Here is a 24,360-nt window from a genome sequence, read left to right on the forward strand (position 1 = left end):
GGGCCTTCTGCATCTGCCGGTTTTGATTTCTTTTTCTTTTGTCAGGGTTTCCTCCGGGGTTGTTCAGGGCTAGGGTCTTGTAAAATTTGTGCTTTAGGGAGCCAGTCAGCTGTGCAACGTGCGAGGACGTCGTCTAGGTCATGTAGAGTCCCACAGCTCAAGAAGGCAGGAACCCAGAGACTGACAAAATCGTCGTCTCTTTGGCTCTGCTCTTCTGAGCTGTTTTGACTACGTCCTCGATTGCTTTGCTGACTGGGGACAAAGGTTAAGGTCTCAGGGTTAGGTGAAGGGTCTAAAATCTCTTGTGATAAAATTGTGGGGCTAGTATTTTCTTGTGGGGGAGTTCATAAAGCCAACTAAAATTTTGTGTATTAAAAAAGAGGAGGCGAACTCCCTCCCAAGATCTAAAATAGGGCTTGCGGTAAAATTTGCTGGAGATAGGACATTACCAGGGGATTCCTCGATCGCTGGGATTTCCACCACGGATAGCTCATCACGCTCGTCTTCTGTTGCAGTAACACCCTCTAGAGAGATCATTGCAGCAGAAGAGTCACGGTTGGAGCCATCCATACTGGATATCCCAGCAAATCGGATGGAGGGTATCCGATTGGAATGTAACCTTTAGTAATGTCCTTTTAGTGTAGGGCCATCTCCAGCAAATCCACACACTCCGCATTCCCAATATTTAACTAGTCGGAGTGTGTGGGCTGTCTCTAGGTGTCTGTGGATACTACCCATGGCTCTGGTGTTAGTTGCCAAGGTAGTCCACTCACACCTAGGACACTTCGTGGGTTTCCCAGGGTATTTTAAAATGATTTTGTCCCCTTCAATTCTGGAAGGGGAAAACGTGGGGAGAGAAGAGTGAGCGAGATAAGAAGACCCTGCAGAACCATCCATTGCAGATGCAATGGTTAGTTCGAGGGAATGGCGGAGAATACTGGAGGAAAGGGACTCAGTACAAGGTCTTGCATGTCTGCCGGCTGAAATAAAGGAATTAAATTCCTTTTTTACAGCCAAGGCAGACATACTGGGTGGTGTACTGAACCCCTCTCCTAGAATGTCTTTCTTTTTTGTGTGTCTCCGCCAATTGTCTCTTGCGATCCCCAGACCAGGGACCGCTACCTCGCTCACCTTGACAGGATTTCTCCCCACATTTTAAAATGTTTGGCAGAGGAACTGGGATTTTAATGATTGTCCCATGGAGTCTTACTCTAGTAGAATTTCTACTAGATGCTCCTTCCTCTGCCATTGCTACCCTGGACCCACTTACATATAAGAGTGTAAAACAGAAATTCTTAGGAAGTAAAAACAAAAAATGAAATAAAATTCGGAAAAATATAGGGAGAAAAATTTAAAGACCAATTAAAATATGAAGAAAAATATTTTTTTTATAGGATTTTAGAGGATTAAAAAATAAATAAATAAATAATAAGGGAAATGGGAAAAAAAAAAATTTAAAAGAACGGAAAATGAGATGAAAAATAAATATAAATAAACAAGTAGAATGGAATATTAAAATTAAAGAAAAAATAGTATTGAATAAAAGAAAAATATTTGTTTTTGTAAAAAAAGAAGAGTTTCTCGGATGAAGTTAGATAAAAGAGAAGTACAATATATCGAGCTAAAACATAACATCAATAAAAACCCAGAGCCCTTTGAAAACACGTCTGCTCTCGACAAAGTCTAGCAGAAGACCCAAACCTGGCTTCCGAGCCCCTCGTCAGGGCCGGAAAGTCCAATATTAACCCCGGATTTTTATTATTTGGCTCGCTCGTGAAAACCACGGCATATGCTGACGACATTGCCGTGGTTACAAATTCTCCCTTCGAGCTCCAAAATATTTTAAACGTTTTTACCCTCACCGCAAACACCTTGGGGCTGCAATTTAATGCCGGGAAGTGTGCTTGCCTGGTCTTCGACAAAGGCAAGCCGTCTGACGCCCAGTGCCGAATTGGTGATCAATTAATTCGGTGCTTGGGTCCAGACGACCAAGAAACATATCTTGGTACACCAATCGGAGGAAAATTGCGGTTCCGACCACCAACTGACCTTATCCCTAACCTCGACAAGATTGCCGCCTCCCACCTCGCACCATGGCAAAAACTTGAAATCTTCCGTAGCCACCTTCTTCCCTCCCTTTCCCATCACCTCGCTTCGGGTCGGGTCCTGAAAGACTGTCTTACCCAACTGGACACTGAGTGCAGGAAGTTTCTAGGCCTTATTTGCAACCTTCCCAATCACGCAACGGTCCCGTTTTTCTACGCGGACCGGCGGGGTTGGGGGCCTAGGAACATGCCGCCTCACTGATGATGCCGATATCTGGACCATCGCCAGGGCTGCTCAGCTCCTCACTTGTAGAGACCCTACAGTGAGGAACATATGCCGAGAGCAGCTCCATGACACCATCCGGCGAGGGTTCAGAAACGAGCATCCAGGAGTGTTGCCAGTTGGGGAATATCTTTCGGGATCCGTGGATGGGGGGCTCTACAGACTGAGGTACGCGGAGGCAGGGTCCAATCTTTGGACTCTTGCCCGCCAAGCTGCAAAACGACTGGGAGTGCGGATTGATGTATCCGGCGACGAAAATATAAGAATTGTCGCCGATGACGTCTCCGTAAGCCCAGTCAAGGCAGTCCGCGGACTTCGGAAAGTAGCTCGGCAGCGCTATACCAGGGACCTAATTTCTGACAAGAGCCACCAGGGAGTAGTTGCCACTGGCCTCTCCCTGGAAGACAAGTCGAAAGACATGGCTCGCCTGGTATCCTGCCGTACGCCCCTCTCCTTCCGAGACTGGAGATATCTTCACAGGGCCCGGCTCGACATCCTTCCTCTTCGGGGGCACTCGTGGTTTTGCTCACAGGAGCAAGATACGAGTTGCCGCCGATGCGGAAAGGAAAACGAGACCGGGTTTCATGTGCTTAACCACTGTGAAGAAGGTCTCCAGCTCGCCACCAAGAGGCACAACACCATCCAGGATCTCTTGGAGTCGCTGCTAGTCAAGCAAGGACACGACGTCACGATCAACAATGCCATCCCCGGGCAGAGGTTAAGACCGGATGTTGAATTTCAACTATCCGGTTCCCGGGTGATGGTCGACGTCGTGGTCTGCTTTGACCAACCAGGGAGTATGGAGAATGCCTACCAGCGGAAATATGATAAATATTCTTCGCATGGGAGGATTCTCCCCCTGGTTGTCGGGTCTCTTGGATCATGGTACCCCAGGAATGACGAAATCCGTTCGATTCTTGGAATCAACGGAAGATCCTGGGGTGCCTTCCGATTCAGGGCCCGATTGGCAGCGATCCAGGGATCAATGGATATGGTGTGTGCCCATTTCCATCATGGTGCACCAAACCCCGAAGCTGAGGATATCCCCCCTCTTCCCGTAGAAATTCCCTACCCAGTAGATTAGTAGACTCTTTCCCATCTATTTTATTTATGTAATTTTAGCAATATTTTAAAATGCACCTACCCCATACATGTTTATTCCCCTTCCGGAAACCCCTCCATAAACTAACCACTATACTACCGAGGACACGTTTTCTCCTCTACAATCTCTGCGACATGCTCGAAGTAGCATACAGACCGAAAGTCCTCAAGTAACAACACCTAGGGCGAAGGCTGCCACTGGTGCTTGGAGATCTAGATTCTTCGTACCCTCTAAATGACTACATCCGGTCTCTTTTAGGAGTAGACCACCCTAGCTGGTCTACATTCAGGAGGGAACCGGTTGGCAGCGATCCACGAATAGATGGAGGTGGTTAGGAAACACTTGGTTGGTACTTAAGGTCAACATGATGCACAAATTGTTCACAACATTCTCCTAACTGTATTCTTGTTATGGATTTTTCCGACGTTTTATGTATTTTATTGTTAATATGCAATTTCTTCCCGCATATTTTCCGTGCTTTTTCCCTATCTCCGTAAATTCTTCAAGTATTAGTTTTCATGTTGCTTATGTACTTTGATTGGAATTTTTTTATGTGTGGTCATTCCGCGTTTTCACGGAATGTAAGTATAATGAGGTCAACCCAATATACTACCGAGGACGCTTTTAGAGATCAAAAGCTATACATCCGGGTTGAAAGTGATGTCCCCATTAGCAGGTTCCTAGTTCGACAAAAGACATAACTTGAACTCAATTTGGCTATGTAGTTGAAGAGACGAACAGCAGATGGTGTGTGGTTAGGCGCAATGCCAGTCATCTGCACTACTCTGTTCAAGAGATAAACATCAGATGGCGTGTGATGTCGGATTCTTTGAGTCAAAATCGAATGTGTATTCTCGTGGTCGAGAAGAACGTGGTTCAAGTGTCAACGTTTACGAAACTAGTGCTCAATGTTGTAGACTTGTTCTACACGAAGGAGAGCGAAGGAAAAAGTAACCAGAGCAAGATTCTGTTTTTTTTTAAGGTTGTTGTTGTTGTTTATCGGTTGCTGTTTAAAAAGAAGCATATACTTGAAACACCAAAGCTGAGCTTCTCCCCGGCGGGGAATTGAACCCCGGTCTCCCGCGTGACAGGCGGGGATACTGACCACTATACTACCGAGGACACGTTTTCTCCTCTACAATCTCTGCGACATGCTCGAAGTAGCATACAGACCGAAAGTCCTCAAGTAACAACACCTAGGGCGAAGGCTGCCACTGGTGCTTGGAGATCTAGATTCTTCGTACCCTCTAAATGACTACATCCGGTCTCTTTTAGGAGTAGACCACCCTAGCTGGTCTACATTCAGGAGGGAACCGGTTGGCAGCGATCCACGAATAGATGGAGGTGGTTAGGAAACACTTGGTTGGTACTTAAGGTCAACATGATGCACAAATTGTTCACAACATTCTCCTAACTGTATTCTTGTTATGGATTTTTCCGACGTTTTATGTATTTTATTGTTAATATGCAATTTCTTCCCGCATATTTTCCGTGCTTTTTCCCTATCTCCGTAAATTCTTCAAGTATTAGTTTTCATGTTGCTTATGTACTTTGATTGGAATTTTTTTATGTGTGGTCATTCCGCGTTTTCACGGAATGTAAGTATAATGAGGTCAACCCAATATACTACCGAGGACGCTTTTAGAGATCAAAAGCTATACATCCGGGTTGAAAGTGATGTCCCCATTAGCAGGTTCCTAGTTCGACAAAAGACATAACTTGAACTCAATTTGGCTATGTAGTTGAAGAGACGAACAGCAGATGGTGTGTGGTTAGGCGCAATGCCAGTCATCTGCACTACTCTGTTCAAGAGATAAACATCAGATGGCGTGTGATGTCGGATTCTTTGAGTCAAAATCGAATGTGTATTCTCGTGGTCGAGAAGAACGTGGTTCAAGTGTCAACGTTTACGAAACTAGTGCTCAATGTTGTAGACTTGTTCTACACGAAGGAGAGCGAAGGAAAAAGTAACCAGAGCAAGATTCTGTTTTTTTTTAAGGTTGTTGTTGTTGTTTATCGGTTGCTGTTTAAAAAGAAGCATATACTTGAAACACCAAAGCTGAGCTTCTCCCCGGCGGGGAATTGAACCCCGGTCTCCCGCGTGACAGGCGGCGGGATACTGACCACTATACTACCGAGGACACGTTTTCTCCTCTACAATCTCTGCGACATGCTCGAAGTAGCATACAGACCGAAAGTCCTCAAGTAACAACACCTAGGGCGAAGGCTGCCACTGGTGCTTGGAGATCTAGATTCTTCGTACCCTCTAAATGACTACATCCGGTCTCTTTTAGGAGTAGACCACCCTAGCTGGTCTACATTCAGGAGGGAACCGGTTGGCAGCGATCCACGAATAGATGGAGGTGGTTAGGAAACACTTGGTTGGTACTTAAGGTCAACATGATGCACAAATTGTTCACAACATTCTCCTAACTGTATTCTTGTTATGGATTTTTCCGACGTTTTATGTATTTTATTGTTAATATGCAATTTCTTCCCGCATATTTTCCGTGCTTTTTCCCTATCTCCGTAAATTCTTCAAGTATTAGTTTTCATGTTGCTTATGTACTTTGATTGGAATTTTTTTATGTGTGTGGTCATTCCGCGTTTTCACGGAATGTAAGTATAATGAGGTCAACCCAATATACTACCGAGGACGCTTTTAGAGATCAAAAGCTATACATCCGGGTTGAAAGTGATGTCCCCATTAGCAGGTTCCTAGTTCGACAAAAGACATAACTTGAACTCAATTTGGCTATGTAGTTGAAGAGACGAACAGCAGATGGTGTGTGGTTAGGCGCAATGCCAGTCATCTGCACTACTCTGTTCAAGAGATAAACATCAGATGGCGTGTGATGTCGGATTCTTTGAGTCAAAATCGAATGTGTATTCTCGTGGTCGAGAAGAACGTGGTTCAAGTGTCAACGTTTACGAAACTAGTGCTCAATGTTGTAGACTTGTTCTACACGAAGGAGAGCGAAGGAAAAAGTAACCAGAGCAAGATTCTGTTTTTTTTAAAGGTTGTTGTTGTTGTTTATCGGTTGCTGTTTAAAAAGAAGCATATACTTGAAACACCAAAGCTGAGCTTCTCCTTCTCCCCGGCGGGGAATTGAACCCCGGTCTCCCGCGTGACAGGCGGGGATACTGACCACTATACTACCGAGGACACGTTTTCTCCTCTACAATCTCTGCGACATGCTCGAAGTAGCATACAGACCGAAAGTCCTCAAGTAACAACACCTAGGGCGAAGGCTGCCACTGGTGCTTGGAGATCTAGATTCTTCGTACCCTCTAAATGACTACATCCGGTCTCTTTTAGGAGTAGACCACCCTAGCTGGTCTACATTCAGGAGGGAACCGGTTGGCAGCGATCCACGAATAGATGGAGGTGGTTAGGAAACACTTGGTTGGTACTTAAGGTCAACATGATGCACAAATTGTTCACAACATTCTCCTAACTGTATTCTTGTTATGGATTTTTCCGACGTTTTATGTATTTTATTGTTAATATGCAATTTCTTCCCGCATATTTTCCGTGCTTTTTCCCTATCTCCGTAAATTCTTCAAGTATTAGTTTTCATGTTGCTTATGTACTTTGATTGGAATTTTTTTATGTGTGGTCATTCCGCGTTTTCACGGAATGTAAGTATAATGAGGTCAACCCAATATACTACCGAGGACGCTTTTAGAGATCAAAAGCTATACATCCGGGTTGAAAGTGATGTCCCCATTAGCAGGTTCCTAGTTCGACAAAAGACATAACTTGAACTCAATTTGGCTATGTAGTTGAAGAGACGAACAGCAGATGGTGTGTGGTTAGGCGCAATGCCAGTCATCTGCACTACTCTGTTCAAGAGATAAACATCAGATGGCGTGTGATGTCGGATTCTTTGAGTCAAAATCGAATGTGTATTCTCGTGGTCGAGAAGAACGTGGTTCAAGTGTCAACGTTTACGAAACTAGTGCTCAATGTTGTAGACTTGTTCTACACGAAGGAGAGCGAAGGAAAAAGTAACCAGAGCAAGATTCTGTTTTTTTTTAAGGTTGTTGTTGTTGTTTATCGGTTGCTGTTTAAAAAGAAGCATATACTTGAAACACCAAAGCTGAGCTTCTCCCCGGCGGGGAATTGAACCCCGGTCTCCCGCGTGACAGGCGGGGATACTGACCACTATACTACCGAGGACACGTTTTCTCCTCTACAATCTCTGCGACATGCTCGAAGTAGCATACAGACCGAAAGTCCTCAAGTAACAACACCTAGGGCGAAGGCTGCCACTGGTGCTTGGAGATCTAGATTCTTCGTACCCTCTAAATGACTACATCCGGTCTCTTTTAGGAGTAGACCACCCTAGCTGGTCTACATTCAGGAGGAGGAACCGGTTGGCAGCGATCCACGAATAGATGGAGGTGGTTAGGAAACACTTGGTTGGTACTTAAGGTCAACATGATGCACAAATTGTTCACAACATTCTCCTAACTGTATTCTTGTTATGGATTTTTCCGACGTTTTATGTATTTTATTGTTAATATGCAATTTCTTCCCGCATATTTTCCGTGCTTTTTCCCTATCTCCGTAAATTCTTCAAGTATTAGTTTTCATGTTGCTTATGTACTTTGATTGGAATTTTTTTATGTGTGGTCATTCCGCGTTTTCACGGAATGTAAGTATAATGAGGTCAACCCAATATACTACCGAGGACGCTTTTAGAGATCAAAAGCTATACATCCGGGTTGAAAGTGATGTCCCCATTAGCAGGTTCCTAGTTCGACAAAAGACATAACTTGAACTCAATTTGGCTATGTAGTTGAAGAGACGAACAGCAGATGGTGTGTGGTTAGGCGCAATGCCAGTCATCTGCACTACTCTGTTCAAGAGATAAACATCAGATGGCGTGTGATGTCGGATTCTTTGAGTCAAAATCGAATGTGTATTCTCGTGGTCGAGAAGAACGTGGTTCAAGTGTCAACGTTTACGAAACTAGTGCTCAATGTTGTAGACTTGTTCTACACGAAGGAGAGCGAAGGAAAAAGTAACCAGAGCAAGATTCTGTTTTTTTTTAAGGTTGTTGTTGTTGTTTATCGGTTGCTGTTTAAAAAGAAGCATATACTTGAAACACCAAAGCTGAGCTTCTCCCCGGCGGGGAATTGAACCCCGGTCTCCCGCGTGACAGGCGGGGATACTGACCACTATACTACCGAGGACACGTTTTCTCCTCTACAATCTCTGCGACATGCTCGAAGTAGCATACAGACCGAAAGTCCTCAAGTAACAACACCTAGGGCGAAGGCTGCCACTGGTGCTTGGAGATCTAGATTCTTCGTACCCTCTAAATGACTACATCCGGTCTCTTTTAGGAGTAGACCACCCTAGCTGGTCTACATTCAGGAGGGAACCGGTTGGCAGCGATCCACGAATAGATGGAGGTGGTTAGGAAACACTTGGTTGGTACTTAAGGTCAACATGATGCACAAATTGTTCACAACATTCTCCTAACTGTATTCTTGTTATGGATTTTTCCGACGTTTTATGTATTTTATTGTTAATATGCAATTTCTTCCCGCATATTTTCCGTGCTTTTTCCCTATCTCCGTAAATTCTTCAAGTATTAGTTTTCATGTTGCTTATGTACTTTGATTGGAATTTTTTTATGTGTGGTCATTCCGCGTTTTCACGGAATGTAAGTATAATGAGGTCAACCCAATATACTACCGAGGACGCTTTTAGAGATCAAAAGCTATACATCCGGGTTGAAAGTGATGTCCCCATTAGCAGGTTCCTAGTTCGACAAAAGACATAACTTGAACTCAATTTGGCTATGTAGTTGAAGAGACGAACAGCAGATGGTGTGTGGTTAGGCGCAATGCCAGTCATCTGCACTACTCTGTTCAAGAGATAAACATCAGATGGCGTGTGATGTCGGATTCTTTGAGTCAAAATCGAATGTGTATTCTCGTGGTCGAGAAGAACGTGGTTCAAGTGTCAACGTTTACGAAACTAGTGCTCAATGTTGTAGACTTGTTCTACACGAAGGAGAGCGAAGGAAAAAGTAACCAGAGCAAGATTCTGTTTTTTTTTAAGGTTGTTGTTGTTGTTTATCGGTTGCTGTTTAAAAAGAAGCATATACTTGAAACACCAAAGCTGAGCTTCTCCCCGGCGGGGGAATTGAACCCCGGTCTCCCGCGTGACAGGCGGGGATACTGACCACTATACTACCGAGGACACGTTTTCTCCTCTACAATCTCTGCGACATGCTCGAAGTAGCATACAGACCGAAAGTCCTCAAGTAACAACACCTAGGGCGAAGGCTGCCACTGGTGCTTGGAGATCTAGATTCTTCGTACCCTCTAAATGACTACATCCGGTCTCTTTTAGGAGTAGACCACCCTAGCTGGTCTACATTCAGGAGGGAACCGGTTGGCAGCGATCCACGAATAGATGGAGGTGGTTAGGAAACACTTGGTTGGTACTTAAGGTCAACATGATGCACAAATTGTTCACAACATTCTCCTAACTGTATTCTTGTTATGGATTTTTCCGACGTTTTATGTATTTTATTGTTAATATGCAATTTCTTCCCGCATATTTTCCGTGCTTTTTCCCTATCTCCGTAAATTCTTCAAGTATTAGTTTTCATGTTGCTTATGTACTTTGATTGGAATTTTTTTATGTGTGGTCATTCCGCGTTTTCACGGAATGTAAGTATAATGAGGTCAACCCAATATACTACCGAGGACGCTTTTAGAGATCAAAAGCTATACATCCGGGTTGAAAGTGATGTCCCCATTAGCAGGTTCCTAGTTCGACAAAAGACATAACTTGAACTCAATTTGGCTATGTAGTTGAAGAGACGAACAGCAGATGGTGTGTGGTTAGGCGCAATGCCAGTCATCTGCACTACTCTGTTCAAGAGATAAACATCAGATGGCGTGTGATGTCGGATTCTTTGAGTCAAAATCGAATGTGTATTCTCGTGGTCGAGAAGAACGTGGTTCAAGTGTCAACGTTTACGAAACTAGTGCTCAATGTTGTAGACTTGTTCTACACGAAGGAGAGCGAAGGAAAAAGTAACCAGAGCAAGATTCTGTTTTTTTTTAAGGTTGTTGTTGTTGTTTATCGGTTGCTGTTTAAAAAGAAGCATATACTTGAAACACCAAAGCTGAGCTTCTCCCCGGCGGGGAATTGAACCCCGGTCTCCCGCGTGACAGGCGGGGATACTGACCACTATACTACCGAGGACACGTTTTCTCCTCTACAATCTCTGCGACATGCTCGAAGTAGCATACAGACCGAAAGTCCTCAAGTAACAACACCTAGGGCGAAGGCTGCCACTGGTGCTTGGAGATCTAGATTCTTCGTACCCTCTAAATGACTACATCCGGTCTCTTTTAGGAGTAGACCACCCTAGCTGGTCTACATTCAGGAGGGAACCGGTTGGCAGCGATCCACGAATAGATGGAGGTGGTTAGGAAACACTTGGTTGGTACTTAAGGTCAACATGATGCACAAATTGTTCACAACATTCTCCTAACTGTATTCTTGTTATGGATTTTTCCGACGTTTTATGTATTTTATTGTTAATATGCAATTTCTTCCCGCATATTTTCCGTGCTTTTTCCCTATCTCCGTAAATTCTTCAAGTATTAGTTTTCATGTTGCTTATGTACTTTGATTGGAATTTTTTTATGTGTGGTCATTCCGCGTTTTCACGGAATGTAAGTATAATGAGGTCAACCCAATATACTACCGAGGACGCTTTTAGAGATCAAAAGCTATACATCCGGGTTGAAAGTGATGTCCCCATTAGCAGGTTCCTAGTTCGACAAAAGACATAACTTGAACTCAATTTGGCTATGTAGTTGAAGAGACGAACAGCAGATGGTGTGTGGTTAGGCGCAATGCCAGTCATCTGCACTACTCTGTTCAAGAGATAAACATCAGATGGCGTGTGATGTCGGATTCTTTGAGTCAAAATCGAATGTGTATTCTCGTGGTCGAGAAGAACGTGGTTCAAGTGTCAACGTTTACGAAACTAGTGCTCAATGTTGTAGACTTGTTCTACACGAAGGAGAGCGAAGGAAAAAGTAACCAGAGCAAGATTCTGTTTTTTTTTAAGGTTGTTGTTGTTGTTTATCGGTTGCTGTTTAAAAAGAAGCATATACTTGAAACACCAAAGCTGAGCTTCTCCCCGGCGGGGAATTGAACCCCGGTCTCCCGCGTGACAGGCGGGGATACTGACCACTATACTACCGAGGACACGTTTTCTCCTCTACAATCTCTGCGACATGCTCGAAGTAGCATACAGACCGAAAGTCCTCAAGTAACAACACCTAGGGCGAAGGCTGCCACTGGTGCTTGGAGATCTAGATTCTTCGTACCCTCTAAATGACTACATCCGGTCTCTTTTAGGAGTAGACCACCCTAGCTGGTCTACATTCAGGAGGGAACCGGTTGGCAGCGATCCACGAATAGATGGAGGTGGTTAGGAAACACTTGGTTGGTACTTAAGGTCAACATGATGCACAAATTGTTCACAACATTCTCCTAACTGTATTCTTGTTATGGATTTTTCCGACGTTTTATGTATTTTATTGTTAATATGCAATTTCTTCCCGCATATTTTCCGTGCTTTTTCCCTATCTCCGTAAATTCTTCAAGTATTAGTTTTCATGTTGCTTATGTACTTTGATTGGAATTTTTTTATGTGTGGTCATTCCGCGTTTTCACGGAATGTAAGTATAATGAGGTCAACCCAATATACTACCGAGGACGCTTTTAGAGATCAAAAGCTATACATCCGGGTTGAAAGTGATGTCCCCATTAGCAGGTTCCTAGTTCGACAAAAGACATAACTTGAACTCAATTTGGCTATGTAGTTGAAGAGACGAACAGCAGATGGTGTGTGGTTAGGCGCAATGCCAGTCATCTGCACTACTCTGTTCAAGAGATAAACATCAGATGGCGTGTGATGTCGGATTCTTTGAGTCAAAATCGAATGTGTATTCTCGTGGTCGAGAAGAACGTGGTTCAAGTGTCAACGTTTACGAAACTAGTGCTCAATGTTGTAGACTTGTTCTACACGAAGGAGAGCGAAGGAAAAAGTAACCAGAGCAAGATTCTGTTTTTTTTTAAGGTTGTTGTTGTTGTTTATCGGTTGCTGTTTAAAAAGAAGCATATACTTGAAACACCAAAGCTGAGCTTCTCCCCGGCGGGGAATTGAACCCCGGTCTCCCGCGTGACAGGCGGGGATACTGACCACTATACTACCGAGGACACGTTTTCTCCTCTACAATCTCTGCGACATGCTCGAAGTAGCATACAGACCGAAAGTCCTCAAGTAACAACACCTAGGGCGAAGGCTGCCACTGGTGCTTGGAGATCTAGATTCTTCGTACCCTCTAAATGACTACATCCGGTCTCTTTTAGGAGTAGACCACCCTAGCTGGTCTACATTCAGGAGGGAACCGGTTGGCAGCGATCCACGAATAGATGGAGGTGGTTAGGAAACACTTGGTTGGTACTTAAGGTCAACATGATGCACAAATTGTTCACAACATTCTCCTAACTGTATTCTTGTTATGGATTTTTCCGACGTTTTATGTATTTTATTGTTAATATGCAATTTCTTCCCGCATATTTTCCGTGCTTTTTCCCTATCTCCGTAAATTCTTCAAGTATTAGTTTTCATGTTGCTTATGTACTTTGATTGGAATTTTTTTATGTGTGGTCATTCCGCGTTTTCACGGAATGTAAGTATAATGAGGTCAACCCAATATACTACCGAGGACGCTTTTAGAGATCAAAAGCTATACATCCGGGTTGAAAGTGATGTCCCCATTAGCAGGTTCCTAGTTCGACAAAAGACATAACTTGAACTCAATTTGGCTATGTAGTTGAAGAGACGAACAGCAGATGGTGTGTGGTTAGGCGCAATGCCAGTCATCTGCACTACTCTGTTCAAGAGATAAACATCAGATGGCGTGTGATGTCGGATTCTTTGAGTCAAAATCGAATGTGTATTCTCGTGGTCGAGAAGAACGTGGTTCAAGTGTCAACGTTTACGAAACTAGTGCTCAATGTTGTAGACTTGTTCTACACGAAGGAGAGCGAAGGAAAAAGTAACCAGAGCAAGATTCTGTTTTTTTTTAAGGTTGTTGTTGTTGTTTATCGGTTGCTGTTTAAAAAGAAGCATATACTTGAAACACCAAAGCTGAGCTTCTCCCCGGCGGGGAATTGAACCCCGGTCTCCCGCGTGACAGGCGGGGATACTGACCACTATACTACCGAGGACACGTTTTCTCCTCTACAATCTCTGCGACATGCTCGAAGTAGCATACAGACCGAAAGTCCTCAAGTAACAACACCTAGGGCGAAGGCTGCCACTGGTGCTTGGAGATCTAGATTCTTCGTACCCTCTAAATGACTACATCCGGTCTCTTTTAGGAGTAGACCACCCTAGCTGGTCTACATTCAGGAGGGAACCGGTTGGCAGCGATCCACGAATAGATGGAGGTGGTTAGGAAACACTTGGTTGGTACTTAAGGTCAACATGATGCACAAATTGTTCACAACATTCTCCTAACTGTATTCTTGTTATGGATTTTTCCGACGTTTTATGTATTTTATTGTTAATATGCAATTTCTTCCCGCATATTTTCCGTGCTTTTTCCCTATCTCCGTAAATTCTTCAAGTATTAGTTTTCATGTTGCTTATGTACTTTGATTGGAATTTTTTATAGTGTGGTCATTCCGCGTTTTCACGGAATGTAAGTATAATGAGGTCAACCCAACCTAATACTACCGAGGACGCTTTTAGAGATCAAAAGCTATACATCCGGGTTGAAAGTGATGTCCCCATTAGCAGGTTCCTAGTTCGACAAAAGACATAACTTGAACTCAATTTGGCTATGTAGTTGAAGAGACGAACAGCAGATGGTGTGTGGTTAGGCGCAATGCCAGTCATCTGCACTACTCTGTTCAAGAGATAAACATCAGATGGCGTGTGATGTCGGATTCTTTGAGTCAAAATCGAATGTGTATTCTCGTGGTCGAGAAGAACGTGGTTCAAGTGTCAACGTTTACGAAACTAGTGCTCAATGTTGTAGACTTGTTCTACACGAAGGAGAGCGAAGGAAAAAGTAACCAGAGCAAGATTCTGTTTTTTTTTAAGGTTGTTGTTGTTGTTTATCGGTTGCTGTTTAAAAAGAAGCATATACTTGAAACACCAAAGCTGAGCTTCTCCCCGGCGGGGAATTGAACCCCGGTCTCCCGCGTGACAGGCGGGGATACTGACCACTATACTACCGAGGACACGTTTTCTCCTCTACAATCTCTGCGACATGCTCGAAGTAGCATACAGACCGAAAGTCCTCAAGTAACAACACCTAGGGCGAAGGCTGCCACTGGTGCTTGGAGATCTAGATTCTTCGTACCCTCTAAATGACTACATCCGGTCTCTTTTAGGAGTAGACCACCCTAGCTGGTCTACATTCAGGAGGGAACCGGTTGGCAGCGATCCACGAATAGATGGAGGTGGTTAGGAAACACTTGGTTGGTACTTAAGGTCAACATGATGCACAAATTGTTCACAACATTCTCCTAACTGTATTCTTGTTATGGATTTTTCCGACGTTTTATGTATTTTATTGTTAATATGCAATTTCTTCCCGCATATTTTCCGTGCTTTTTCCCTATCTCCGTAAATTCTTCAAGTATTAGTTTTCATGTTGCTTATGTACTTTGATTGGAATTTTTTTATGTGTGGTCATTCCGCGTTTTCACGGAATGTAAGTATAATGAGGTCAACCCAATATACTACCGAGGACGCTTTTAGAGATCAAAAGCTATACATCCGGGTTGAAAGTGATGTCCCCATTAGCAGGTTCCTAGTTCGACAAAAGACATAACTTGAACTCAATTTGGCTATGTAGTTGAAGAGACGAACAGCAGATGGTGTGTGGTTAGGCGCAATGCCAGTCATCTGCACTACTCTGTTCAAGAGATAAACATCAGATGGCGTGTGATGTCGGATTCTTTGAGTCAAAATCGAATGTGTATTCTCGTGGTCGAGAAGAACGTGGTTCAAGTGTCAACGTTTACGAAACTAGTGCTCAATGTTGTAGACTTGTTCTACACGAAGGAGAGCGAAGGAAAAAGTAACCAGAGCAAGATTCTGTTTTTTTTTAAGGTTGTTGTTGTTGTTTATCGGTTGCTGTTTAAAAAGAAGCATATACTTGAAACACCAAAGCTGAGCTTCTCCCCGGCGGGGAATTGAACCCCGGTCTCCCGCGTGACAGGCGGGGATACTGACCACTATACTACCGAGGACACGTTTTCTCCTCTACAATCTCTGCGACATGCTCGAAGTAGCATACAGACCGAAAGTCCTCAAGTAACAACACCTAGGGCGAAGGCTGCCACTGGTGCTTGGAGATCTAGATTCTTCGTACCCTCTAAATGACTACATCCGGTCTCTTTTAGGAGTAGACCACCCTAGCTGGTCTACATTCAGGAGGGAACCGGTTGGCAGCGATCCACGAATAGATGGAGGTGGTTAGGAAACACTTGGTTGGTACTTAAGGTCAACATGATGCACAAATTGTTCACAACATTCTCCTAACTGTATTCTTGTTATGGATTTTTCCGACGTTTTATGTATTTTATTGTTAATATGCAATTTCTTCCCGCATATTTTCCGTGCTTTTTCCCTATCTCCGTAAATTCTTCAAGTATTAGTTTTCATGTTGCTTATGTACTTTGATTGGAATTTTTTTATGTGTGGTCATTCCGCGTTTTCACGGAATGTAAGTATAATGAGGTCAACCCAATATACTACCGAGGACGCTTTTAGAGATCAAAAGCTATACATCCGGGTTGAAAGTGATGTCCCCATTAGCAGGTTCCTAGTTCGACAAAAGACATAACTTGAACTCAATTTGGCTATGTAGTTGAAGAGACGAACAGCAGATGGTGTGTGGTTAGGCGCAATGCCAGTCATCTGCACTACTCTGTTCAAGAGATAAACATCAGATGGCGTGTGATGTCGGATTCTTTGAGTCAAAATCGAATGTGTATTCTCGTGGTCGAGAAGAACGTGGTTCAAGTGTCAACGTTTACGAAACTAGTGCTCAATGTTGTAGACTTGTTCTACACGAAGGAGAGCGAAGGAAAAAGTAACCAGAGCAAGATTCTGTTTTTTTTTAAGGTTGTTGTTGTTGTTTATCGGTTGCTGTTTAAAAAGAAGCATATACTTGAAACACCAAAGCTGAGCTTCTCCCCGGCGGGGAATTGAACCCCGGTCTCCCGCGTGACAGGCGGGGATACTGACCACTATACTACCGAGGACACGTTTTCTCCTCTACAATCTCTGCGACATGCTCGAAGTAGCATACAGACCGAAAGTCCTCAAGTAACAACACCTAGGGCGAAGGCTGCCACTGGTGCTTGGAGATCTAGATTCTTCGTACCCTCTAAATGACTACATCCGGTCTCTTTTAGGAGTAGACCACCCTAGCTGGTCTACATTCAGGAGGGAACCGGTTGGCAGCGATCCACGAATAGATGGAGGTGGTTAGGAAACACTTGGTTGGTACTTAAGGTCAACATGATGCACAAATTGTTCACAACATTCTCCTAACTGTATTCTTGTTATGGATTTTTCCGACGTTTTATGTATTTTATTGTTAATATGCAATTTCTTCCCGCATATTTTCCGTGCTTTTTCCCTATCTCCGTAAATTCTTCAAGTATTAGTTTTCATGTTGCTTATGTACTTTGATTGGAATTTTTTTATGTGTGGTCATTCCGCGTTTTCACGGAATGTAAGTATAATGAGGTCAACCCTAATATACTACCGAGGACGCTTTTAGAGATCAAAAGCTATACATCCGGGTTGAAAGTGATGTCCCCATTAGCAGGTTCCTAGTTCGACAAAAGACATAACTTGAACTCAATTTGGCTATGTAGTTGAAGAGACGAACAGCAGATGGTGTGTGGTTAGGCGCAATGCCAGTCATCTGCACTACTCTGTTCAAGAGATAAACATCAGATGGCGTGTGATGTCGGATTCTTTGAGTCAAAATCGAATGTGTATTCTCGTGGTCGAGAAGAACGTGGTTCAAGTGTCAACGTTTACGAAACTAGTGCTCAATGTTGTAGACTTGTTCTACACGAAGGAGAGCGAAGGAAAAAGTAACCAGAGCAAGATTCTGTTTTTTTTTAAGGTTGTTGTTGTTGTTTATCGGTTGCTGTTTAAAAAGAAGCATATACTTGAAACACCAAAGCTGAGCTTCTCCCCGGCGGGGAATTGAACCCCGGTCTCCCGCGTGACAGGCGGGGATACTGACCACTATACTACCGAGGACACGTTTTCTCCTCTACAATCTCTGCGACATGCTCGAAGTAGCATACAGACCGAAAGTCCTCAAGTAACAACACCTAGGGCGAAGGCTGCCACTGGTGCTTGGAGATCTAGATTCTTCGTACCCTCTAAATGACTACATCCGGTCTCTTTTAGGAGTAGACCACCCTAGCTGGTCTACATTCAGGGGGGAACCGGTTGGCAGCGATCCACGAATAGATGGAGGTGGTTAGGAAACACTTGGTTGGTACTTAAGGTCAACATGATGCACAAATTGTTCACAACATTCTCCTAACTGTATTCTTGTTATGGATTTTTCCGACGTTTTATGTATTTTATTGTTAATATGCAATTTCTTCCCGCATATTTTCCGTGCTTTTTCCCTATCTCCGTAAATTCTTCAAGTATTAGTTTTCATGTTGCTTATGTACTTTGATTGGAATTTTTTTATGTGTGGTCATTCCGCGTTTTCACGGAATGTAAGTATAATGAGGTCAACCCAATATACTACCGAGGACGCTTTTAGAGATCAAAAGCTATACATCCGGGTTGAAAGTGATGTCCCCATTAGCAGGTTCCTAGTTCGACAAAAGACATAACTTGAACTCAATTTGGCTATGTAGTTGAAGAGACGAACAGCAGATGGTGTGTGGTTAGGCGCAATGCCAGTCATCTGCACTACTCTGTTCAAGAGATAAACATCAGATGGCGTGTGATGTCGGATTCTTTGAGTCAAAATCGAATGTGTATTCTCGTGGTCGAGAAGAACGTGGTTCAAGTGTCAACGTTTACGAAACTAGTGCTCAATGTTGTAGACTTGTTCTACACGAAGGAGAGCGAAGGAAAAAGTAACCAGAGCAAGATTCTGTTTTTTTTTAAGGTTGTTGTTGTTGTTTATCGGTTGCTGTTTAAAAAGAAGCATATACTTGAAACACCAAAGCTGAGCTTCTCCCCGGCGGGGAATTGAACCCCGGTCTCCCGCGTGACAGGCGGGGATACTGACCACTATACTACCGAGGCACGTTTTCTTCTACAATCTCTGCGACATGCTCGAAGTAGCTCAGACCGAAGTCCTCAAGTAACAACCCTAGGGCGAAGGCTGCCACTGGTGCTTGGAGTCTAGATTCTTCGTACCCTCTAAATGACTACATCCGGTCTCTTTTAGGAGTAGACCACCCTAGCTGGTCTACATTCAGGAGGAACCGGTTGGCACGATCCACGAATAGATGGTTTAGAAACACTTGTTGTACTTAAGGTCAACATGATGCACAAATTGTTCACAACATTCTCTAACTGTATTCTTGTTATGGATTTTTCGTGAAACCTTTTTGATACCTTTTTTACTTCCATTCTTTCTTCGGTTTTTTAATTTTTTTTATTCTTCAAAAATTTTTTTTTATTCCACAATTTCTTCGGTTTAAATTTATTTAATATTTTTTTTAATTCTTCACTTAAGTTTTTTTTATTCCACAATTTCTTCTGTTTTAATTTTATTTTATTCTTCACAAAATTATTTTATTTTTAATTTTTATTACTTAAAACGTCAATTTTGCTATTTTATTTTCCTCTTTCTTAAATTTCTATAAATCCTTTCTTTCTATATTTATTTAGAAATTCTCTTCAGATTTTTAATGGTTTATTTTTTATTTTTCTAACAAGATTTTACCGATTTTTGCTTTACTTCTTTGGTTTTAGTCAATAAGAATTACTGTTTTATTCTTTCATATGTAAGCGGGCCCAGGGTAGCAATGGCAGAGGTAGGAGCATCTAGTAGAAATGCTACTAGAGTAAGACTCCATGGGACAATGCCATTAAAATCCCAGTTCCTCTGCCAAACATTTTAAAATGTGGGGAGAAATCCTGTCAAGGTGAGCGAGGTAGCGGTCCCTGGTCTGGGGATCGCAAGAGACAATTGGCGGAGACACACATAAAAGAAAGACATTCGTAGGAGGAGGGGTTCAGTACACCACCCAGTATGTCTGCCTTGGCTGCAAAAAGGAATTTAATTCCTTTATTTCAGCCGGCAGACATGCAAGACCTTGTACTGAGTCCCTTTCTTCCAGTATTCTCCGCCAATCCCTCGAACTAACCATTGCATCTGCAATGGATGGTTCTGCAGGGGTCTCCTAATCCCGCTCACTCTTCTCTCCCCACGTTTTCCCCTTCCAGAATTGAAGGGGACAAAATAATTTTAAAATACCCTGGGAAACCCACTAAGTGTCCTAGGTGTGAGTGGACTACCTTGGCAAATAACACCAGAGCCATGGGTAGTATCCACAGACACCTAGAGACAGCCCACACACTCCGACTAGTTAAATATTGGGAATGCGGAGTGTGTGGATTTGCTGGAGATGGCCCTACACTAAAAGGACATTACCAAAGATTACATTCCAGTACCACATCCATCACCCTCCATCCGATTTGCTGGGATGCCCAATATGGATTGCTCCAACCGTGACTCTTCTGCTGCAGTGATCTCTCTAGAGGTGTTAGATCGCTGCAACAGAAGACGAGCGTGATGAGCTATCCGTGGTGGAAATCCCAGCGATCGTAGAGGATCCCCTGGTAATGTCCTATCTCCAGCATAATTTTACCGACAGCCCAATTTTAGATCTTGGGAGGGAGTTCGCCACTTCTTTTAATACACAAAATTTTAGTTGGCTTTATGAACTCCCTCCACAAGAAAATATTAACCCCCAAATTTTATCACAGAACAGATTTTAGACCCTTCACCGAACCTTGAGATCTTATCCCTTGTCCCCAGTCAGCAAAGTATTCGAGGACGTAGTCAGCACAGCTCAGAAGAGCAGAGCCAAAGAGACGACGATTTTGTTAGTCTCTGGGTCCCTGCCTTCTTGAGCTGTGACACTTAATGACCTAAACGACGTCCTCGAACGCTTGCACAGCTGACTGGCTCCCTAAAGCACAAATTTTACAAGACCCTAGCCCTGAACAACCCCGAGGAAACCCTGACAAAAGAAAAAGAAACCAAAACCGGCAGATGCAGAAGGCCCGGCGACATATCAAGCACAAAGGCGTACGAGGCGAGGAAGATTCAGCGGCTCTTCAACATCTACCCAAGAAGAGCCGTTCGAGAGGTGCTCGAAGACCGTTCACCCTCGTACGATGGTACTGTTCAAGCTGCGGAGGAATATCTCGAGAGGACTTACAACCGATTGAGACCATCTCCGCAGCAGTGCCAAAGTGCGAAGGAACTCTACGACACCTGCGACTGGTCCCAACCATCAGAGGACCAGATGAACTTCCTCAATCGTGCGCCCCTAGCCAACAAGAGCTTGAAGCTAAGCTTCGCCGGGCTACCAATACATCACCAGGGGTTGATGGCCTAGAATACCGTCATCTTAGAGCCATCGACCCCAACTGCATTCTGCTGGAAACAGTTTGTAAAATGGTTTGGAAGCTGGGGATTCCTAACTGTTGGAAGACATCGCGAACTGTCCCCATTTTCAAGAAAGGGGACACTAGCGACTATTCCAACTATAGACCAATATCCCTTCTTCCCACCATTTACAAACTGTTCTCGGGAGTGATCAGCCAGAGAATAACGGAGGTCGCCTCAGACCTTGGCTGGTTATCTCCCGAGCAAAAGGGTTTCCTCCCGGGGGTCCATGGTATTCAAGAACATACACAGCTCTTACAGACGGTTGTCGAGGAAACAAAGACCAAACGAAGGCACATGTCTATAGCATGGCTGGACATGTGCAATGCGTTTGGTTCTGTGCCTCACGCCGTTCTGGATGAGCTGTTCACATCACTTCCAATACCAGAAGACCTCCGGCGCATCCTGGTGGACATATATTCGGGAAATCGGATGGATTTTGCCGTTGGGAAAGAATCCATTCGCATTTTCCCGACAGCAGGTGTTCGCCAGGGTGACGCTCTTAGTTCCCCTATTTTTAACCTGGCTTCCGAGCCCCTCGTCAGGGCCGGAAAGTCCAATATTAACCCCGGATTTTTATTATTTGGCTCGCTCGTGAAAACCACGGCATATGCTGACGACATTGCCGTGGTTACAAATTCTCCTTCCGAGCTCCAAAATATTTTAAACGTTTTAACCCTCACCGCTAACACCTTGGGACTGCAATTTAATGCCGGGAAGTGTGCTTGTCTGGTCTTTGACAAAGGCAAGCCGTCTGAGACCCAGTGCCGAATTGATAATCAATTGATTCGGTGCTTGGGTCCAGACGACCAAGAAACATATCTTGGTACACCGATCGGCGGAAAATTGCGGTTCCGACCACCAACTGACCTTATCCCTAACCTTGACAAGATTGCCGCCTCCCACCTCGCACCATGGCAAAAACTTGAAATTTTCCGTAGTCCACCTTCTTCCCTCCCTTTCCCATCACCTCGCTTCGGGTCGGGTCCTGAAAGACTGCCTTACCCAACTGGACACTGAGTGCAGGAAGTTCCTAGGCCTTATTTGCAACCTTCCCAACCTCACGCAACGGTCCCGTTTTTCTACGCGGACCGGCGGGTTGGGGGCCTAGGAACATGCCGCCTCACTGATGATGCCGATATCTGGACCATCGCCAGGGCTGCTCAGCTCCTCACTTGTAGAGACCCTACAGTGAGGAACATATGCCGAGAGCAGCTCCACGACACCATTCGGCGAGGGTTCAGAACTGAGCATCCAGGAGTGTTGCCAGTTGGGGAATATCTTTCAGGGATCCGTGGATGGGGGGCTCTACAGACTGAGGTACGCGGAGGCAGGGTCTAACCTTTGGACTCTTGCCCGCCAAGCTGCCAAACGACTGGGAGTGCGGATTGATGTATCCGGCGACGAAAATTTAAGAATTGTCGCCGATGACGTCTCCGTAAGCCCAGTCAAGGCAGTCCGCGGACTTCGGAAAGTAGCTCGGCAGCGCTATACCAGGGACCTCTCAATTTCCGACAAGAGCCACCAGGGAGTTGTAGCCCACTTGGCCTCTCCCTGGAAGGAACAAGTCGAAAGACATGGCTCGCCTGGTATCCTGCCGTACGCCCCTCTCCTTCCGCGACTGGAGATACCTTCACAGAGCCCGGCTCGACATCCTTCCTCTTCGGGGGCACTCGTGGTTTTGCTCTCAGGAGCAAGATACGAGTTGCCGCCGATGTGGGAAGGAAAACGAGACCGGGTATCACGTTCTTAATCCACTGTGAAGAAGGTCTCCAGCTCGCCACCAAGAGGCACAACACCGTCCAAGATCTCCTTGGAAAGTCGCTGCTAGTCAAGCAAGGACACGACGTCACGGTCAACAATGCCATCCCCGGGCAGACGCTTAAGACCAGATGTTGAATTTCAACATTATCCGGTTCCCGGGTGATGGTTGACGTCGTGGTCTGCTATGACCAACCAGGGAGTATGGAGAATGCCTACCAGCGGAAATATGATAAATATTCTTCGCATGGGAGGATTCTCCCCCTGGTTATCGGGTCTCTTGGATCATGGTACCCCAGGAACGACGAAATCCGTTCGATTCTTGGAATCAACGATGGACGATCCTGGGGTGCATTTCGATTCAAGGCCCGATTGGCAGCAATCCAGGGATCAATGGAAATGGTGTGTGCCCACTTCCATCATGGTGCAACAAACCCCGAAGACTGAGGATAACCCCCCAAGTCCCGTAGAAATTCCCCTACTCCCAGTAGAATAGTTTTTTTAGTCAATTTTATCTAATTGTATTTTGTTTTAAATATATTTTTGTACTTTTCCCTTATTTTAATACATTTTTAAAATGCACCCTTTACCCCATACATGTTTATTCCCCTTTTGGAAACCCCTCCATAAAAGCCTAACCACTATACTACCGAGGACACGTTTTCTCCTCTACAATCTCTGCGACATGCTCGAAGTAGCATACAGACCGAAAGTCCTCAAGTAACAACACCTAGGGCGAAGGCTGCCACTGGTGCTTGGAGATCTAGATTCTTCGTACCCTCTAAATGACTACATCCGGTCTCTTTTAGGAGTAGACCACCCTAGCTGGTCTACATTCAGGAGGGAACCGGTTGGCAGCGATCCACGAATAGATGGAGGTGGTTAGGAAACACTTGGTTGGTACTTAAGGTCAACATGATGCACAAATTGTTCACAACATTCTCCTAACTGTATTCTTGTTATGGATTTTTCCGACGTTTTATGTATTTTATTGTTAATATGCAATTTCTTCCCGCATATTTTCCGTGCTTTTTCCCTATCTCCGTAAATTCTTCAAGTATTAGTTTTCATGTTGCTTATGTACTTTGATTGGAATTTTTTTATGTGTGGTCATTCCGCGTTTTCACGGAATGTAAGTATAATGAGGTCAACCCAATATACTACCGAGGACGCTTTTAGAGATCAAAAGCTATACATCCGGGTTGAAAGTGATGTCCCCATTAGCAGGTTCCTAGTTCGACAAAAGACATAACTTGAACTCAATTTGGCTATGTAGTTGAAGAGACGAACAGCAGATGGTGTGTGGTTAGGCGCAATGCCAGTCATCTGCACTACTCTGTTCAAGAGATAAACATCAGATGGCGTGTGATGTCGGATTCTTTGAGTCAAAATCGAATGTGTATTCTCGTGGT

At 44.2% G+C, this 24,360-nt stretch overlaps 15 non-coding genes across 15 annotated transcripts; all 15 read right to left on the reverse strand.

The window, feature by feature from the left end:
- Positions 1–4,480: 4,480 nt before the first annotated feature.
- Positions 4,481–4,552, reverse strand: Trnad-guc. The gene has a single exon. It is a non-coding gene; the product is annotated as a tRNA-Asp (tRNA).
- A 945-nt stretch (positions 4,553–5,497) lies between these two features.
- Trnad-guc lies at positions 5,498–5,571 on the reverse strand. The gene has a single exon. It is a non-coding gene; the product is annotated as a tRNA-Asp (tRNA).
- Positions 5,572–6,524: 953 nt separating this feature from the next.
- Positions 6,525–6,596, reverse strand: Trnad-guc. Its single transcript has one exon. It is a non-coding gene; the product is annotated as a tRNA-Asp (tRNA).
- Positions 6,597–7,541: 945 nt separating this feature from the next.
- Positions 7,542–7,613, reverse strand: Trnad-guc. Its single transcript has one exon. It is a non-coding gene; the product is annotated as a tRNA-Asp (tRNA).
- Positions 7,614–8,560: 947 nt separating this feature from the next.
- Trnad-guc lies at positions 8,561–8,632 on the reverse strand. The gene has a single exon. It is a non-coding gene; the product is annotated as a tRNA-Asp (tRNA).
- Positions 8,633–9,577: 945 nt separating this feature from the next.
- Positions 9,578–9,650, reverse strand: Trnad-guc. The gene has a single exon. It is a non-coding gene; the product is annotated as a tRNA-Asp (tRNA).
- Positions 9,651–10,595: 945 nt separating this feature from the next.
- Positions 10,596–10,667, reverse strand: Trnad-guc. The gene has a single exon. It is a non-coding gene; the product is annotated as a tRNA-Asp (tRNA).
- Positions 10,668–11,612: 945 nt separating this feature from the next.
- Trnad-guc lies at positions 11,613–11,684 on the reverse strand. The gene has a single exon. It is a non-coding gene; the product is annotated as a tRNA-Asp (tRNA).
- Positions 11,685–12,629: 945 nt separating this feature from the next.
- Trnad-guc lies at positions 12,630–12,701 on the reverse strand. Its single transcript has one exon. It is a non-coding gene; the product is annotated as a tRNA-Asp (tRNA).
- Positions 12,702–13,646: 945 nt separating this feature from the next.
- Positions 13,647–13,718, reverse strand: Trnad-guc. The gene has a single exon. It is a non-coding gene; the product is annotated as a tRNA-Asp (tRNA).
- Positions 13,719–14,666: 948 nt separating this feature from the next.
- Trnad-guc lies at positions 14,667–14,738 on the reverse strand. The gene has a single exon. It is a non-coding gene; the product is annotated as a tRNA-Asp (tRNA).
- A 945-nt stretch (positions 14,739–15,683) lies between these two features.
- Trnad-guc lies at positions 15,684–15,755 on the reverse strand. Its single transcript has one exon. It is a non-coding gene; the product is annotated as a tRNA-Asp (tRNA).
- Positions 15,756–16,700: 945 nt separating this feature from the next.
- Positions 16,701–16,772, reverse strand: Trnad-guc. Its single transcript has one exon. It is a non-coding gene; the product is annotated as a tRNA-Asp (tRNA).
- Positions 16,773–17,718: 946 nt separating this feature from the next.
- Trnad-guc lies at positions 17,719–17,790 on the reverse strand. Its single transcript has one exon. It is a non-coding gene; the product is annotated as a tRNA-Asp (tRNA).
- A 945-nt stretch (positions 17,791–18,735) lies between these two features.
- Positions 18,736–18,807, reverse strand: Trnad-guc. Its single transcript has one exon. It is a non-coding gene; the product is annotated as a tRNA-Asp (tRNA).
- Positions 18,808–24,360: the final 5,553 nt, after the last annotated feature.

The sequence above is a fragment of the Daphnia magna genome, linkage group LG5 (genome assembly GCF_020631705.1).
Source record: "Daphnia magna isolate NIES linkage group LG5, ASM2063170v1.1, whole genome shotgun sequence".
Lineage (NCBI taxonomy): Eukaryota > Metazoa > Arthropoda > Branchiopoda > Diplostraca > Daphniidae > Daphnia > Daphnia magna.